This window comes from Oncorhynchus kisutch, linkage group LG17 (assembly GCF_002021735.2).
Source record: "Oncorhynchus kisutch isolate 150728-3 linkage group LG17, Okis_V2, whole genome shotgun sequence".
NCBI lineage: Eukaryota > Metazoa > Chordata > Actinopteri > Salmoniformes > Salmonidae > Oncorhynchus > Oncorhynchus kisutch.
The window spans coordinates 84,868,438-84,886,448 of record NC_034190.2 but is presented as its reverse complement, the minus strand read 5'-3'; the positions used below and the strand labels follow the sequence as shown (position 1 = coordinate 84,886,448).

The 18,011-nt window shown below is 45.1% G+C and overlaps 1 protein-coding gene across 4 annotated transcripts in view; it reads left to right on the top strand.

The window, feature by feature from the left end:
- Positions 1–7,754: 7,754 nt before the first annotated feature.
- Positions 7,755–18,011, top strand: part of LOC116354449 (putative uncharacterized protein DDB_G0290521) — a 179,180-nt gene continuing 168,923 nt past the window's right edge. For all 4 annotated transcript variants that reach the window (XM_031794851.1, XM_031794849.1, XM_031794850.1 and 1 more), the window contains exon 1: positions 7,755–9,075. The gene's annotated coding sequence lies outside the window, so the exon portion shown is untranslated. The remainder of the gene's footprint in view (positions 9,076–18,011) is intronic.

Sequence of the window (18,011 nt, the reverse complement as noted above, 5' to 3'; positions counted from 1 at the left end):
TACAGCCCGTTACAGCCCCGTTCAGCCCGTTAGTCCGTTACAGCCCTTTACAGCCCTTTACAGCCCGTTACAGCCCGTTACAGCCCCTTTACAGCCCGTACAGCCCGTTACAGCCCGTTACAGCCCGTTACAGCCCTTTACAGCCCGTTACAGCCCGTTACAGCCCGTTACAGCCCTTTACAGCCCCTTACCCTTTACAGCCCGTTACAGCCCATTACAGCCCTTTACAGCCCTTTACAGCCCGTTACAGCCCGTTACAGCCCGTTCGAACTAAAACAATGTAACTAAAAAGAAAACCGTACATTTGTAAATCCCAAAGTCTAAAAATAATTGGAAAGTGGAAATGATGTGTGGACATTCTGGTTACAATAATGAATGATCCTATTAAGAGAACAATAGACTTTTTATAAGCCGGCTACTGTTGTGAAAACCCTTCAACTTGCAATGTATTCGATGCTTAAGTAGTCTTAAAGTGTTACATTACTAAAACAAAACAACATTTCTTCGTCAACATCTTTATGCTTTCGTTAATCTTCTTGATCTTCTTCCCTTTTTTTCCCGTAGCAAGTTTGAGCAAATTGGATTGATTTGTCTGTGAAGAGGACATTATATAATGTCATTCTTGTTTTGACCAGACAGCATCACATAGAGACAGAGAGGGGCGCTGTTTCCCTCGCTCTGATGCTTTCTAACTGTGAGATACATTCAGCCTCTTGCGAACTGAAGGAAAAGTATGAAACACAGAGAGACGAAAGATAAACTATTGTTAAAAAAAAAAATCTTGGTCCATTTTTTGGGGAAGCCTTGCTTACCTTGGCACCCATGAATACACGCCACTACTGCAGTGGCACCCATGAATACACGCCACTGCAGTGGCACCCATGAATACACGCCACTGCAGTGGCACCCATGAATACACGCCACTGCAGTGGCACCCATGAATACACGCCACTGCAGTGGCACCCATGAATACACGCCACTGCAGTGGCACCCATGAATACACGCCACTGCAGTGGCACCCATGAATACACGCCACTGCAGTGGCACCCATGAATACACGCCACTGCAGTGGCACCCATGAATACACGCCACTGCAGTGGCACCCATGAATACACGCCACTACTGCAGTGGCACCCATGAATACACGCCACTGCAGTGGCACCCATGAATACACGCCACTGCAGTGGCACCCATGAATACACGCCACTGCAGTGGCACCCATGAATACACGCCACTGCAGTGGCACCCATGAATACACGCCACTGCAGTGGCACCCATGAATACACGCCACTGCAGTGGCACCCATGAATACTCGCCACTGCAGTGGCACCCATGAATACACGCCACTGCAGTGGCAACCCATGAATACACGCCACTGCAGTGGCACCCATGAATACACGCCACTGCAGTGGCACCCATGAATACTCGCCACTGCAGTGGCACCCATGAATACTCGCCACTGCACAACAGATTGAATAAACTGGAATGACTTTGCCACTCACAGTTACACAAAAAGAGCTAATCACGTCCAGAGTTGTGAGATTTTATAGTTTGTTACTTAGAGTTTTGAAACTATACAACTTACATCTGAAATATGTGCCAAAGTGATTGGAAAAAAAACTGTAATCTTTTGAGTGTATACAGACAAACAGACTAATTCTTTCCCTCATCATCCTCACTCCTATGGATATGTGTATATGTAAGAGATACATTGTTACTAATTGTCTCTCTCTCTCTGTCTCTCTCTGGCTTCACCTCATCCCTCCATCCATTTATATCAGATAAACCTGCTGCATGGGGGAGGGAGAGAGGGTGGAGGGATGGAGGGTGCAGGGAGAGAGAGGAGTAGGCTGAGGGCACATGTAGGAGGCACCCAGGGAGATGGAGAGCGAGATAAAGGGGGGCGGAGGAGAGAGAGAGAGAAGAACAAAAGGGCTAGCATGTTAGCACACACATATACAGTTGATATACGTATATATGGAAAAGCCAGAGAGAGAACTGACCACCCCTCATAGCCTGGTTCCTCTCTAGGTTTCTTCCTAGGTTTTGGCCTTTCTAGTGAGTTTTTCCTAGCCACCGTGCTTCTACACCTGCATTGCTTGCTGTTTGGGGTTTTAGGCTGGGTTTCTGTACAGCACTTTGAGATATCAGCTGATGTAAGAAGGGCTTTATAAATATATTTGATTTGAAGTCGGAAGTTTACATACACCTTAGCCAAATGCAATTCAACTCAGTTTTTCACAATTCCTGAAATTTAATCCTAGTATAAATTCCCTGTCTTAGGTCAGTTAGGATAACCACTTTATTTTAAGAATGTGAAATGTCAGAATAATAGTAGAGACAATGATTTATTTCAGCTTTTAATTTTTTACCATATTCCCAGTGGGTCAGAAGTTTACATACACTCAATTAGTATTTGTTAGCATTGCCTTTAAATTGTTTACCTTGGGTCAAACATTTCGGGTAGCCTTCCACAAGCTTCCCACAATAAGTTGGGTGAATTCTGACCCATTCCTCCTGACAGAGCTGGTGAAACTGAGTCAAGTTTGTAGGCCTCCTTGCTCACACGCTTTTTCAGTTCTGCCCACACAATTTCTATAAGATTGAGGTCAGGGCTTTGAGATGGCCATTTTGCCACAACTTTGGAAGTATGCTTGGACTCATTGTCCATTTGGAAGCCCCATTTGTGACCAAGCTTTAACTTCCTGGCTGATGTCTTGAGATGATGTTTCAATATATCCACATATTTTCTCCTCCTCATCATGCCATCTATTTTGTGAAGTGCACCAGTCCCTCCTGCAGAAAAGCACCCCCACAACATGATGCTGCCACCCCTGTGCTTCACGGTTGGGATGGTGTGTTTCGGCTTGCAAGCCTCCTCCTTTTTCCTTCAAACATAACGATGGTCATTATGGCCAAATAGTTAAATTTTTGTTTCATCAGACCAGAGGACATTTCTCCAAAAAGTATGATCTTTGTCCCCATGTGCAGTTGCATCCTGAGCGGTATGACGGCTGCGTGATCCCATGGTGTTTATATTTGCATACTATTGTTTGTACAGATGAGCATGGTACCTTCAGGCGTTGGACCAGACTTGTAGGGGGCTACGATTTTTTTTCTGAGGTCATAGTTGATTTCTTTTTGATTTTCTCATGATGTCAAGCAAGAGGCATTGAGTTTGAAGGTTGGCCTTGAAATACATCCACAGGTACACCTCCAATTGACTCAAATGATGTCAATTAGCCTATCAGAAGCGTCTAAAGCAATGACATAATTTTCTGGAATTTTTTAACCTGTTTAAAGGCACAGTCAACTTAGATACAGTGAATTATAAGTGAAATAATCTGTCTGTAAACAATTGTTGGAAACATCACTTGTGTCATGCACAAAGTAGATGTCCTAACCGACTTGCCAAAACTATAGTTTGTTAACAAGAAATGTGTGGAGTGGTTGAAAAACTAGTTTTAATGACTCCAACCTAAGTGTATGTAAACTTCCGACTTCAACTGTATGTGTGATTGAGAAGAGTGTCAATGCACCACACATGTATGTTGAGCTTTGAGCGAGAGAGAAATAGAGAGAGAGAGAGAGGGAGAGAGAGAGAGAGAGAGAGAGAGAGAGTAAGAGAGAGAGCGTGAGAGAGAGAGAGAGAGCGTGAGAGAGCGTGAGAGAGAGAGAGGGAGAGAGAGAGAGAGAGAGAGAGAGCGTGAGAGAGAGAGCGTGAGAGAGAGAGAAATAGAGAGAGGGAGAGAGAGAGAGCGTGAGAGGGAGCGTGAGAGAGAGAGAGAGAGAGAGAGAGAGAGAGAGAGAGAGAGAGAGAGAGAGAGAGAGAGAGACAGAGAGAGCGTGAGAGAGAGAGAGAGAGAGCGTGAGAGAGAGAGAGAGAGAGAGAGTGAGAGAGATAGAGAGAGACAGAGAGAGCGTGAGAGAGAGAGAGAGAGAGCGTGAGAGAGAGAGAGAGAGGGAGAGAGAGAGAGAGAGAGAGAGAGAGAGAGAGAGCGTGAGAGAGAGAGAGCGTGAGAAGAGAGAGAATAGAGAGAGGGAGAGAAGAGAGAGAGAGAAGAGAGAGAGAGAGGAGAGAGAGCGTGAGCGAGAGAGCGTGAGAGAGAGAGAGAGAGAGAGAGAGAGAGAGAGCGTGAGAGAGAGAGCGTGTGAGAGAGAGCGTGAGAGAGAGAGAGAGAGAGAGAAAGAGAGAGAGAGAGCGTGAGAGAGAGAGAGAGAGAGAGAGAGAGAGAGAGAGAGAGAGAGAGAGTGAGAGAGAGACAATTTCCTGGGTAAAACGTTCCACTGTAATAGTGAAGGTGTAAACTTGGCAGTAGAAAATCTTAACAGTATATTTGACCTCTCAGCTTCCCTATCAAATCTAAAAATCTCAAATAGAAAACCGAAGAAAATTAACAATAATGACAAATGGTTTGATGAAGAATGCAAAAATCTAAGAAAGAAATTGAGAAACCTGTCCAACCAAAAACATAGAGACCCTGGGTCACTAAAACAATACAGAAATACACTACGGAAAAAAGAAGGAACAGCATGTCAGAAATCAGCTCAATGCAATTGAAGAATCCATAGACTCTAACCACTTCTGGGAAAATTGGAAAACACTAAACAAACAACAACACGAAGAATTATCTATCCAAAATGGAGATGTATGGGTAAACCACTTCTCCAATCTTTTTGGCTCTATAACAAAGAATAAAGAGCAAAAACATATACATGATCAAACACAGATCTTAGAATCAACTATTAAAGACTACCAGAACCCACTGGATTCTCCAATTACATTGAAAGAGTTACAGGACAAAATAAAAACCCTCCAACCCAAAAAGGCCTGTGGTGTTGATGGTATCCTCAATGAAATGATCAAATATACAGACAACAAATTCCAATTGGCTATACTAAAACTCTTTAACATCATACTTAGCTCTGGCATCTTCCCCAATATTTGGAACCAAGGACTGATCACCCCCAATCCACAAAAGTGGAGACAAATTTGACCCCAATAACTACCGTGGAATATGTGTCAACAGTAACCTTGGGAAAATCCTCTGCATTATTATTAACAGCAGACTTGTACATTTCCTCAATGAAAACAATGTACTGAGCAAATGTCAAATTGGCTTTTTACCAAATTACCGTACAACAGACCATGTATTCACCCTGCACACCCTAATTGACAATCAAACAAACCAAAACAAAGGCAAAGTCTTGTCATGCTTTGTTGATTTCAAAAAAGCCTTCGACTCAATCTGGCATGAGGGTCTGCTATACAAACTGATGGAAAGTGGTGTTGGGGGTAAAACATACGACATTATAAAATCCATGTACACAAACAACAAGTGTGCGGTTAAAATTTGCAAAAAACACACACATTTCTTCACACAGGGTCGTGGGGTTAGACAGGGATGCAGCTTAAACCCCACCCTCTTCAACATATATATCAACGAATTGGCGAGGGCACTAGAAAAGTCTGCAGCACCCGGCCTCCCCTTGCTAGAATCCGAAGTCAAATGTCTGCTGTTTGCTGATGATCTGGTGCTTCTGTCACCAACCAAGGAGGGCCTACAGCAGCACCTAGATCTTATGCACAGATTCTGTCAGACCTGGGCCCTGACAGTAAATCTCAGTAAGACCAAAATAATGGTGTTCCAAAAAAGGTCCAGTCACCAGGACCACAAATACAAATTCCATCTAGACACTGTTGCCCTAGAGCACACAAAAAATGATACATACCTTGGCCTAAACATCAGCACCACAGGTAACTTCCACAAAGCTGTGAACGATCTGAGAGACAAGGCAAGAAGGGCATTCTATGCCATCAAAAGAAACATAAATTTCAACATACCAATTAGGATTTGGCTAAAAATACTTGAATCAGTCATAGAGCCCATTGCCCTTTATGGTTGTGAGGTCTGGGGTCCGCTCACCAACCAAGACTTCACAAAATGGGACAAACACCAAATTGAGACTCTGCACGCAGAATTCTGCAAAAATATCCTCCGTGTACAACGTAGAACACCAAATAATGCATGCAGAGCAGAATTAGGCTGATACCCACTAATTATCAAAATCCAGAAAAGAGCTGTTAAATTCTACAACCACCTAAAAGGAAGCGATTCACAAACCTTCCATAACAAAGCCATCACCTACAGAGAGATGAACCTGGAGAAGAGTCCCCTAAGCAAGCTGGTCCTGGGGCTCTGTTCACAAACACAAACACACACTACAGAGCCCCAGGACAGCAGCACAATTAGACCCAACCAAATCATGAGAAAACAAAAAGATAACTACTTAACATATTGGAAAGAATTAACAAAAAAACAGAGCAAACTAGAATGCTATTTGGCCCTACACAGAGAGTACACAGCGGCAGAATACCTGACCACTGTGACTGACCCAAAATTAAGGAAAGCCTTGACTATGTACAGACTCAGTGAGCATAGCCTTGCTATTGAAAAAGGCCGCCGTAGGCAGACATGGCTCTCAAGAGAAGACAGGCTATGTGCTCACTGCCCACAAAATGAGGTGGAAACTGAGCTGCACTTCCTAACCTCCTGCCCAATGTATGACCATATTAGAGAGACATATTTCCCTCAGATTACACAGATCCACAAAGAATTCGAAAACAAATCCAATTTTGAAAAACTCCCATATCTACTGGGTGAAATTCCACAGTGTGCCATCACAGCAGCAAGATTTGTGACCTGTTGCCACGAGAAAAGGGCAACCAGTGAAGAACAAACACCATTGTAAATACAACCCATATATATGCTTATTTATTTTATCTTGTGTCCTTTAGCCATTTGTACATTGTTAGAACACTGTATATATATAATATGACATTTGTAATGTCTTTACTGTTTTGAAACTTCTGTATGTGTAATGTTTACTGTTAATTTTAGTTGTTTTTCACTTTATATATTCACTTTGTATGTTGTCTACCTCACTTGCTTTGGCAATGTTAACACATGTTTCCCATGCCAATAAAGCCCTTGAATTGAATTGAATTGAGAGAGAGAGAGAGAGAGAGAGAGAGAGAGAGAGAGAGAGAGTGAGAGAGAGAGAGAGAGAGAGAGGGAGAGAGACAGAGAGAGAGAGAGAGAGAGAGAGAGAGAGAGAGAGGGAGAGAGAGAGAGAGAGAGAGAGAGAGAGAGAGAGAGACAGAGAGAGAGAGAGAGAGAGAGAGAGAGAGAGAGGGAGAGAGACAGAGAGAGAGAGAGAGAGAGAGAGAGAGAGAGAGAGAGAGAGACTGTATCAACCATGTATATAAACCCTTGATGACAGACAGGGGGCGATGTATTGAATCCATCTTGGTACTTCAGTTGTAAAATATGTTGAAAGATAATATAAATGCATTTATTAAATGTATACATTTGGTTTGTGACAGGTTTATTCTATTACAGATACCTTAATGCAAACGTTAATTATATTAAGTTAATTAAACTTATACATAATTTTTGGTTAAAACATGCTTGCGATGATTAAAGAATATTTTTTTGAGAGTAATGCCACTGTCCCCACTACAACAACAACAACAAAATAGGCTACTTAAATACATGTAACTTTTGCCTTGAAACATTTAATTGAAAAACTGTAGAATTCTATTCATTCGAGAACCGCTCCAACTGGGGAATACCAATACGGCCGACCAGTGGCTTCAAGGCCTCTCAATGGCCAATACATATCACACGCAATCCAGGGTTTATACACATCGTTGGCCACTATCCATTACAGCTCTAATTGCGGACGTCTCGCTCTTCAGAACGCACGTCTCTCTTCGGTCCAAAATGGTCAACTACAGGACCGCAGTTTTGTTTCCTCCGTCATCACTATATGTTAGCTCCAACGTCAGAGAGTTGGGAGAGAAAGAAACAATATATATCTCCTCTGACTCACTGGAATAAGCCGAGACACCACATGCAACCCCGCCTCCTCCTCCACCTCCTTCTCTAGCTGGAAGAATTGTGACGGCATTTGGGAAAAGCCAGTGAGAAGAGCTGCGAGGAGCTGCAGTGTGTATTGGCCACTGCGGTGCTTCAGAATGGCGGAGGGGGGCGGCAGGTGCAGTGGATCTGGGATGCTGAACGGGGACCGCGGGGGATGGACCAACTAATCACCCTCCCGCACGTTCTGCCAGCATCAGAACCACGCCGTGACAGATCTGGACTTAGGCTATTCTATCTTCAGGAAATATTAAGACTGCAATGAACTACACCACTACCAGATGTAAGGGGAAATATATGCAACACCGTACCTTTTTAGGCTAATTTCTGAAATGTTTCAAATCTGTCTTGAAGACAAAAATTCGGGTGCTCCTAATTAATGAGCTGGTCACATTTGCTGCGAGCGAGGCGAGACACTGGGCACTATTGCCAAATGCCCTCATTTAAATACTTTACTTCTACACTATAACCAAGTAAAGCTATAGGCTTTACATTTAATCGTGACGTATTAGTGTGTACATCCGTTGGGCTGTGGAGACATTAGTGCCCGGGATGATTGTATTGGTTGGTTTTATCGCCGTCGCGTAACGGTGTCTGTCGGTGTGTGTTCAGAGCCCCGAGCTGTTCCATGCCGCCTGTCGACACTACAGCAGCCTGCGCGCCTCAGAGCTAACGGAATAACGGGATATAGTACTGTGCTGGGGACTGGATCGGTTTCGTCTCCGGTGCACCAGAACAGGCCACCTTGCACTCTACCGGCTGGAGAAACGCACTACAACATTAAGCAGCGGGTTTCCTCACGAGAAGATTTGTCATATTTTTCTCTCTCTCTCTTGTTTAACGGATTGGAACTCTACACTTATGACAAATTGGGGGTTATTCGATCATATGGAGAGAGAGAGGATCAATAATTATTTCCTCACGTCTTCTTCTTCTTCTTCTCCTTCTTCTCCTTCTCCTTCTTCTTCTCCTTCTTCACCCCTGCAGCACAAGCAAGAATAACTGTCGAAGCAGCTTCTTTTTTCTCTTCTACAGCATTGGACAAAGAATGCTGCAATCTACTGAATGGACATGGACAAGAGAGACACAGGATCCTTGTTGCCACGGAGAAGAACAAGGAGCACATGAATAGGTATCTCTTCCTCAAGATGCTGATGGAATGTTCTGACAAGGCGTGAGGAAATGTCTTCAGGAAGTCTAACCTGTGAATAGTCAAAGATTAGCACACTGACAATCCTTAGTGATATAGTTTAAATAGGCCGATAGACACACAGAGGGACCAGGTGAAAAGGTTGTGTGTGTGTGTGTGTGTGTGTGTGTGTGTGTGTGTGTGTGAGAGAAAGAGACCGAGAGAGAGAGTAGGAGGGAGGGAAAAGAAGCGAGGGGGGGGGGGGGGGGACTTGGTTGGAGTGTGAGTTGAGATGTGCCTCGATTCTTGTAGAGTAAATTGAAGCAAATGGTCACGAAAACTACAGGGAGATAACTTGGTAGTGTAGCTATTGAGTAACTTGTATGGTGTAGTCAACCATTTGCCACAGTGAGAAGGCTGCTCCAGAGTAGTGGAGGCTGCTGGCTATGTGATGTGGCTCCTGGCTAGGTGATGTGGCGCTAGGTGATGTGGCTCCTGGCTAATGGTGATGTGGTTAGATTCTGAATATTAAAGGATTTTTACTGTTCTAGGGAGAGACAATAGAGATAGGAAGAGAGGGAGAGGAAGAGACAGAAGGAGAGACAGAGAGAGGGAGAGACAAGAGCGAGAGAGAGAGAGACATAGGGAGACAGAGGGAGAGACAGAGACAAAGGTAGAACAGAATTTAGAGCTCCACACATTCACCCAGACTAGACACTCCTACCTGCTTTTAGAGCTCCACCCAGAGTAGACACTCCTACCTGCTATGAGAACACATTCACCCAGTGTAGACACTCCTACCTGCTATTAGAACACATTCACCCAGAGTAGACACTCCTACCTGCTATTAGAGCTCCACCCAGAGTAGACACTCCTACCTGCTATGAGAACACATTCACCCAGTGTAGATACTCCTACCTGCTATTAGAACACATTCACCCAGAGTAGACACTCCTACCTGCTATTAGAACACATTCACCCAGAGTAGACACTCCTACCTGCTATTAGAACACATTCACCCAGAGTAGACACTCCTATCTGCTATTAGAACACATTCACCCAGAGTAGACACTCCTACCTGCTATTAGAACACATTCACCCAGAGTAGACACTCCTACCTGCTATTAGAACACATTCACCCAGAGTAGACACTCCTACCTGCTATTAGAGCTCCACCCAGAGTAGACACTCCTACCTGCTATTAGAACACATTCACCCAGAGTAGACACTCCTACCTGCTATTAGAGCTCCACCCAGAGTAGATACTCCTACCTGCCATTAGAACACATTCACCCAGAGTAGACACTCCTACCTGCTATTAGAGCTCCACCCAGAGTAGATACTCCTACCTGCTATTAGAACACATTCACCCAGAGTAGACACTCCTACCTGCTATTAGAGCTCCACCCAGAGTAGACACTCCTACCTGCTATGAGAACACATTCACCCAATGTAGATACTCCTACCTGCTATTAGAACACATTCACCCAGAGTAGACACTCCTACCTGCTATTAGAACACATTCACCCAGAGTAGACACTCCTACCTGCTATTAGAACACATTCACCCAGAGTAGACACTCCTATCTGCTATTAGAACACATTCACCCAGAGTAGACACTCCTACCTGCTATTAGAACACATTCACCCAGAGTAGACACTCCTACCTGCTATTAGAACACATTCACCCAGAGTAGACACTCCTACCTGCTATTAGAGCTCCACCCAGAGTAGACACTCCTACCTGCTATTAGAACACATTCACCCAGAGTAGACACTCCTACCTGCTATTAGAACACATTCACCCAGAGTAGACACTCCTACCTGCTATTAGAACACATTCACCCAGAGTAGACACTCCTACCTGCTATTAGAGCTCCACCCAGAGTAGACACTCCTACCTGCTATTAGAACACATTCACCCAGAGTAGACACTCCTACCTGCTATTAGAGCTCCACCCAGAGTAGACACTCCTACCTGCTATTAGAACACATTCACCCAGAGTAGACACTCCTACCTGCTATTAGAGCTCCACCCAGAGTAGACACTCCTACCTGCTATTAGAGCTCCACCCAGAATAGATACTCCTACCTGCTATTAGAACACATTCACCCAGAGTAGACACTCCTACCTGCTATTAGAGCTCCACCCAGAGTAGACACTCCTACCTGCTATTAGAACACATCCACCCAGAGTAGACACTCCTACCTGCTATTAGAACACATTCACCCAGAGTAGACACTCCTACCTGCTATTAGAGCTCCACCCAGAGTAGACACTCCTACCTGCTATTAGAACACATTCACCCAGAGTAGACACTCCTACCTGCTATTAGAACACATTCACCCAGAGTCGACACTCCTACCTGCTATTAGAACACATTCACCCAGAGTAGACACTCCTACCTGCTATTAGAACACATTCACCCAGAGTAGACACTCCTACCTGCTATTAGAACACATTCACCCAGAGTAGACACTCCTACCTGCTATTAGAGCTCCACCCAGAGTAGACACTCCTACCTGCTATTAGAACACATTCACCCAGAGTAGACACTCCTACCTGCTATTAGAGCTCCACCCAGAGTAGACACTCCTACCTGCTATGAGAACACATTCACCCAGTGTAGATACTCCTACCTGCTATTAGAACACATTCACCCAGAGTAGACACTCCTACCTGCTATTAGAACACATTCACCCAGAGTAGACACTCCTACCTGCTATTAGAACACATTCACCCAGAGTAGACACTCCTACCTGCTATTAGAACACATTCACCCAGAGTAGACACTCCTACCTGCTATTAGAACACATTCACCCAGAGTAGACACTCCTACCTGCTATTAGAGCTCCACCCAGAGTAGACACTCCTACCTGCTATTAGAACACATTCACCCAGAGTAGACACTCCTACCTGCTATTAGAGCTCCACCCAGAGTAGACACTCCTACCTGCTATTAGAGCTCCACCCAGAATAGATACTCCTACCTGCTATTAGAACACATTCACCCAGAGTAGACACTCCTACCTGCTATTAGAGCTCCACCCAGAGTAGACACTCCTACCTGCTATTAGAACACATCCACCCAGAGTAGACACTCCTACCTGCTATTAGAACACATACACCCAGAGTAGACACTCCTACCTGCTATTAGAACACATTCACCCAGAGTAGACACTCCTACCTGCTATTAGAACACATTCACCCAGAGTAGACACTCCTACCTGCTATTAGAACACATTCACCCAGAGTAGACACTCCTACCTGCTATTAGAACACATTCACCCAGAGTAGACACTCCTACCTGCTATTAGAGCTCCACCCAGAGTAGACACTCCTACCTGCTATTAGAACACATTCACCCAGAGTAGACACTCCTACCTGCTATTAGAGCTCCACCCAGAGTAGACACTCCTACCTGCTATTAGAGCTCCACCCAGAATAGATACTCCTACCTGCTATTAGAACACATTCACCCAGAGTAGACACTCCTACCTGCTATTAGAGCTCCACCCAGAGTAGACACTCCTACCTGCTATTAGAACACATCCACCCAGAGTAGACACTCCTACCTGCTATTAGAACACATACACCCAGAGTAGACACTCCTACCTGCTATTAGAACACATTCACCCAGAGTAGACACTCCTACCTGCTATTAGAGCTCCACCCAGAGTAGACACTCCTACCTGCTATTAGAACACATTCACCCAGAGTAGACACTCCTACCTGCTATTAGAACACATTCACCCAGAGTCGACACTCCTACCTGCTATTAGAACACATTCACCCAGAGTAGACACTCCTACCTGCTATTAGAACACATTCACCCAGAGTAGACACTCCTACCTGCTATTAGAACACATTCACCCAGAGTAGACACTCCTACCTGCTATTAGAGCTCCACCCAGAGTAGACACTCCTACCTGCTATTAGAACACATTCACCCAGAGTAGACACTCCTACCTGCTATTAGAGCTCCACCCAGAGTAGACACTCCTACCTGCTATGAGAACACATTCACCCAGTGTAGATACTCCTACCTGCTATTAGAACACATTCACCCAGAGTAGACACTCCTACCTGCTATTAGAACACATTCACCCAGAGTAGACACTCCTACCTGCTATTAGAACACATTCACCCAGAGTAGACACTCCTACCTGCTATTAGAACACATTCACCCAGAGTAGACACTCCTACCTGCTATTAGAACACATTCACCCAGAGTAGACACTCCTACCTGCTATTAGAGCTCCACCCAGAGTAGACACTCCTACCTGCTATTAGAACACATTCACCCAGAGTAGACACTCCTACCTGCTATTAGAGCTCCACCCAGAGTAGACACTCCTACCTGCTATTAGAGCTCCACCCAGAATAGATACTCCTACCTGCTATTAGAACACATTCACCCAGAGTAGACACTCCTACCTGCTATTAGAGCTCCACCCAGAGTAGACACTCCTACCTGCTATTAGAACACATCCACCCAGAGTAGACACTCCTACCTGCTATTAGAACACATACACCCAGAGTAGACACTCCTACCTGCTATTAGAACACATTCACCCAGAGTAGACACTCCTACCTGCTATTAGAGCTCCACCCAGAGTAGACACTCCTACCTGCTATTAGAACACATTCACCCAGAGTAGACACTCCTACCTGCTATTAGAACACATTCACCCAGAGTCGACACTCCTACCTGCTATTAGAACACATTCACCCAGAGTAGACACTCCTACCTGCTATTAGAACACATTCACCCAGAGTAGACACTCCTACATGCTATTAGAACACATTCACCCAGAGTAGACACTCCTACCTGCTATTAGAACACATTCACCCAGAGTAGACACTCCTATCTGCTATTAGAACACATTCACCCAGAGTAGATACTCCTACCTGCTATTAGAACACATTCACCCAGAGTAGACACTCCTACCTGCTATTAGAGCTCCACCCAGAGTAGACACTCCTACCTGCTATTAGAACACATCCACCCAGAGTAGACACTCCTACCTGCTATTAGAACACATACACCCAGAGTAGACACTCCTACCTGCTATTAGAACACATTCACCCAGAGTAGACACTCCTACCTGCTATTAGAGCTCCACCCAGAGTAGACACTCCTACCTGCTATTAGAACACATTCACCCAGAGTAGACACTCCTACCTGCTATTAGAACACATTCACCCAGAGTCGACACTCCTACCTGCTATTAGAACACATTCACCCAGAGTAGACACTCCTACCTGCTATTAGAACACATTCACCCAGAGTAGACACTCCTACATGCTATTAGAACACATTCACCCAGAGTAGACACTCCTACCTGCTATTAGAGCTCCACCCAGAGTAGACACTCCTACCTGCTATTAGAACACATTCACCCAGAGTAGACACTCCTACCTGCTATTAGAGCTCCACCCAGCGTAGATACTCCTACCTGCCATTAGAACACATTCACCCAGAGTAAACACTCCTACCTGCTATTAGAGCTCCACCCAGAGTAGATACTCCTACCTGCTATTAGAACACATTCACCCAGAGTAGACACTCCTACCTGCTATTAGAGCTCCACCCAGAGTAGACACTCCTACCTGCTATGAGAACACATTCACCCAGTGTAGATACTCCTACCTGCTATTAGAACACATTCACCCAGAGTAGACACTCCTACCTGCTATTAGAGCTCCACCCAGAATAGATACTCCTACCTGCTATTAGAACACATTCACCCAGAGTAGACACTCCTACCTGCTATTAGAGCTCCACCCAGAGTAGACACTCCTACCTGCTATTAGAACACATCCACCCAGAGTAGACACTCCTACCTGCTATTAGAACACATACACCCAGAGTAGACACTCCTACCTGCTATTAGAACACATTCACCCAGAGTAGACACTCCTACCTGCTATTAGAGCTCCACCCAGAGTAGACACTCCTACCTGCTATTAGAACACATTCACCCAGAGTAGACACTCCTACCTGCTATTAGAACACATTCACCCAGAGTCGACACTCCTACCTGCTATTAGAACACATTCACCCAGAGTAGACACTCCTACCTGCTATTAGAACACATTCACCCAGAGTAGACACTCCTACCTGCTATTAGAACACATTCACCCAGAGTAAGACACTCCTACCTGCTATTAGAGCTCCACCCAGAGTAGACACTCCTACCTGCTATTAGAACACATTCACCCAGAGTAGACACTCCTACCTGCTATTAGAGCTCCACCCAGAGTAGATACTCCTACCTGCCATTAGAACACATTCACCCAGAGTAGACACTCCTACCTGCTATTAGAGCTCCACCCAGAGTAGATACTCCTACCTGCTATTAGAACACATTCACCCAGAGTAGACACTCCTACCTGCTATTAGAGCTCCACCCAGAGTAGACACTCCTACCTGCTATTAGAACACATTCACCCAGAGTAGACACTCCTACCTGCTATTAGAACACATTCACCCAGAGTAGACACTCCTATCTGCTATTAGAACACATTCACCCAGAGTAGACACTCCTACCTGCTATTAGAACACATTCACCCAGAGTAGACACTCCTACCTGCTATTAGAACACATTCACCCAGAGTAGACACTCCTACCTGCTATTAGAGCTCCACCCAGAGTAGACACTCCTACCTGCTATTAGAACACATTCACCCAGAGTAGACACTCCTACCTGCTATTAGAACACATTCACCCAGAGTAGACACTCCTACCTGCTATTAGAACACATTCACCCAGAGTAGACACTCCTACCTGCTATTAGAGCTCCACCCAGAGTAGACACTCCTACCTGCTATTAGAACACATTCACCCAGAGTAGACACTCCTACCTGCTATTAGAGCTCCACCCAGAGTAGACACTCCTACCTGCTATTAGAACACATTCACCCAGAGTAGACACTCCTACCTGCTATTAGAGCTCCACCCAGAGTAGACACTCCTACCTGCTATTAGAGCTCCACCCAGAGTAGATACTCCTACCTGCTATTAGAACACATTCACCCAGAGTAGACACTCCTACCTGCTATTAGAGCTCCACCCAGAGTAGACACTCCTACCTGCTATTAGAACACATTCACCCAGAGTAGACACTCCTACCTGCTATTAGAACACATACACCCAGAGTAGACACTCCTACCTGCTATTAGAAACACATTCACCCAGAGTAGACACTCCTACCTGCTATTAGAGCTCCACCCAGAGTAGACACTCCTACCTGCTATTAGAACACATTCACCCAGAGTAGACACTCCTACCTGCTATTAGAACACATTCACCCAGAGTCGACACTCCTACCTGCTATTAGAACACATTCACCCAGAGTAGACACTCCTACCTGCTATTAGAACATATTCACCCAGAGTAGACACTCCTACCTGCTATTAGAGCTCCACCCAGAGTAGACACTCCTACCTGCTATGAGAACACATTCACCCAGTGTAGATACTCCTACCTGCTATTAGAACACATTCACCCAGAGTAGACACTCCTACCTGCTATTAGAACACATTCACCCAGAGTAGACACTCCTACCTGCTATTAGAACACATTCACCCAGAGTAGACACTCCTACCTGCTATTAGAACACATTCACCCAGAGTAGACACTCCTACCTGCTATTAGAACACATTCACCCAGAGTAGACACTCCTACCTGCTATTAGAACACATACACCCAGAGTAGACACTCCTACCTGCTATTAGAGCTCCACCCAGAGTAGACACTCCTACCTGCTATTAGAACACATTCACCCAGAGTAGACACTCCTACCTGCTATTAGAGCTCCACCCAGAGTAGACACTCCTACCTGCTATTAGAGCTCCACCCAGAATAGATACTCCTACCTGCTATTAGAACACATTCACCCAGAGTAGACACTCCTACCTGCTATTAGAGCTCCACCCAGAGTAGACACTCCTACCTGCTATTAGAACACATCCACCCAGAGTAGACACTCCTACCTGCTATTAGAACACATACACCCAGAGTAGACACTCCTACCTGCTATTAGAACACATTCACCCAGAGTAGACACTCCTACCTGCTATTAGAGCTCCACCCAGAGTAGACACTCCTACCTGCTATTAGAACACATTCACCCAGAGTAGACACTCCTACCTGCTATTAGAACACATTCACCCAGAGTCGACACTCCTACCTGCTATTAGAACACATTCACCCAGAGTAGACACTCCTACCTGCTATTAGAACACATTCACCCAGAGTAGACACTCCTACCTGCTATTAGAACACATTCACCCAGAGTAGACACTCCTACCTGCTATTAGAACACATCCACCCAGAGTAGACACTCCTACCTGCTATTAGAACACATTCACCCAGAGTAGACACTCCTACCTGCTATTACAACACATTCACCCAGAGTAGACACTCCTACCTGCTATTAGAACACATTCACCCAGAGTAGACACTCCTACCTGCTATTAGAGCTCCACCCAGAGTAGACCTCCTACCTGCTATTAGAGCTCCACCCAGAGTAGACACTCCTACCTGCTATTAGAGTTCCACCCAGAGTAGACACTCCTACCTGCTATTAGAACACATTCACCCAGAGTAGACACTCCTACCTGCTATTAGAACACATCCACCCAGAGTAGACACTCCTACCTGCTATAGAGCTCCACCCAGAGTAGACACTCCTACCTGCTATTAGAACACATTCACCCAGAGTAGACACTCCTACCTGCTATTAGAACACATTCACCCAGAGTAGACACTCCTACCTGCTATTAGAACACATTCACCCAGAGTAGACACTCCTACCTGCTATTAGAACACATTCACCCAGAGTAGACACTCCTACCTGCTATTAGAACACATTCACCCAGAGTAGACACTCCTACCTGCTATTAGAACACATTCACCCAGAGTAGACACTCCT